General features: G+C 39.4%; 1 protein-coding gene across 1 annotated transcript in view; it reads right to left on the bottom strand.

Moving 5' to 3' along the window:
* The window catches only part of smad3a (SMAD family member 3a), a 47,936-nt gene that overhangs the window by 11,658 nt on the left and 33,970 nt on the right, over window positions 1-2,308 (bottom strand). The gene's annotated exons all lie outside the window — the stretch shown is intronic.

Below are 2,308 nucleotides of genomic sequence, written 5' to 3'. Positions count from 1 at the left end.
ACAACGAAACACAGCGTCACACACGGCGGCCTAGAGTGAGCAGAGGCCGGGGGATAAAGTGAGGAACGGCCGGCGTGAACATTTGGGCGGCATTATGCAAATCTTCCCACATCGTGACGTAGACATGTGGGGGCGTGTTAGAACAAGCCGTTTTAGGTAGGCGTGGTTGACTCTTAATTTTATAAAGAATATCTCTTTAGATTTGAGACTTTAGTCTTTGCAACTTTACAGATCTTCTTTATGCACCAAGAGCTTGTAACACTCCAAAGAGAAAGGAAAAATTGAAATCGCACCATATGACCCTTTTAAATAACCAAATGTAAAACAACATTGCATAGTCTTCATTGTATAAATTAGTTTAGGTTAATCCTTATTAAAGTTATCAAGAATGATTCGCACGAACATAGATGCATTTAGGCAGATGGGGGATTAGCGCATTCCCTTCAAAAGCGAAAGTGACGTTAATCCTCTGCGTCTTCAGCGGCTCAGATGTCGTGAGTAAATGACGACTGCTATGTTCATTATTACATCCTACAACAAAACACCTCAATCACTTAATCAGAGACATTCTTGTCTTCCCCTGCACCAGAGTCGACACAATGGCGGACAGCTCACAGCTCACTCATGGCGGGTCTAAGGTAAGACGACCTTGTCGTGGGAGGGGACTGTGCAGAACTACGTCACTCTGCCAGGAATCTCAGAACAGCCTGATTTGAGAAAGGGGATTTTAAAATATGGATTTAAAAAAAATGGATTGTTGAATGGGTGGATTTTTATCATTATAGGGTGGACGTGTACTCGCACTTCCAACACACATTTATGTTCAAACAACATGTAAAGTGAATTTTGCATCTGATGACCCCTTTAAGATCTCATGCACGGATCTCATATACTGACACACCTGCATTTTCTTTCTCAACTCTTTACGTTAGCTTAAAACCTGAACATAGAAAGCGCAAAAAGACATGAAAGAGAGCTAAATTCGGTGTTCTGAGAAACGGCTTTGGGTGTGTGTGCACAGAAAACCGTCTCAGACAGCACACAAGTACCCTGTTTCTGTGCTTTCTCCATGTCGTAACCATAAGTCTTTTTTATGCTCGCACTAGAACTTGGCATAACACGAAATCATGCTTTCGTGGTTTAGAAATCGTGCATTCTTTATTATGATTTTATTGCGATTTCAATTAAATCGCACAGCCCCAATGCTAAATATGTTGAGTAATATAAGGATCAGAAGATCATAACAGCATGAAACAGCAATTTTTTTTAAATAGTTTTTAGGTGTTTTGCCTTTATTTAGATAAAACAGTGTAGAGTCTGGACAGGAATTTAAGAGATGGAGATGGGAGTATTGCAGAGTCAATTACATGGTCATTACATTTTAATGTTATTTAATCATTTTTATTAAATAAAACATTTTTAGCTTTGGTAAAGCTATAAATTACAGTTAATTATCATATTTTTTGTTTAATTGTGCAGTCACACTACACTTAACACTACACTTTTAATTCCTCTGACTTCCATTCAAACACATACAAATGCAGGAAATCAGAAACAAAAAGCATGCCAAAGCTCAGTTTATTAGTTACATTTAAGATGTCACATCCCATCTGTTGCATTGTGCAAAAAAAAAGTGCATTCTCAAAATCTAATGTGACCACCCCTTAATTCATATTTTCATTAAAACATGTTTGTGATCATATAATAATTGGCAGACCCCCCGCAGTACTGCGATCAACCCCAGGTCTAAACGAATGATACTGTCTGATAGTGTGCTTGGTGCTTTCATAAAAATCAGGCTGCATTACCTGGTGTCTCGACTCGCTGGTAATGGTAGGGATTGACGCAGACCTCGTCCTTTTTCATGTGAAAGGCAAACTCACAGAGTTCAATGGCTCTGAGCTCATGATGAGACTGCAGGTCAGGCCAGCGCCAAAGACGACAGTAGATCACATGAGGGAGTCCTTTTCTGTGAGATACTTGCAACCGACCATCTAGTGATCTGAGAGAAAGAAAGAAAAAGAATAGGCATTAATAATGGTGACTGCAGCAGAAACAATCCCAGCAGCTCATTCTCAAAAATCTAAAGCAGAAATACAGAGGAAATGTTATTATTGCTTGAGTAAGAAACATTGTGTAAAATCTTAAATTACCACAATATAAACACTCACTGCTCAAAGACTTGCAGGGACAATGCCAAGGTATTATGTGAGACCGCAGATGAAGTAAAAGTGGCCCAATTTCCTGTTAATGTGGTGCTTTCGGTTACACGTCACATGCGATGTGAATGAGGTGAAGAAAGAGGAAG

Source organism: Sinocyclocheilus anshuiensis, unplaced genomic scaffold (assembly GCF_001515605.1).
Source record: "Sinocyclocheilus anshuiensis isolate Anshui unplaced genomic scaffold, SAMN03320099.WGS_v1.1 scaffold2129, whole genome shotgun sequence".
Lineage (NCBI taxonomy): Eukaryota > Metazoa > Chordata > Actinopteri > Cypriniformes > Cyprinidae > Sinocyclocheilus > Sinocyclocheilus anshuiensis.
This window is presented reverse-complemented; position numbering and strand designations above follow the sequence as displayed.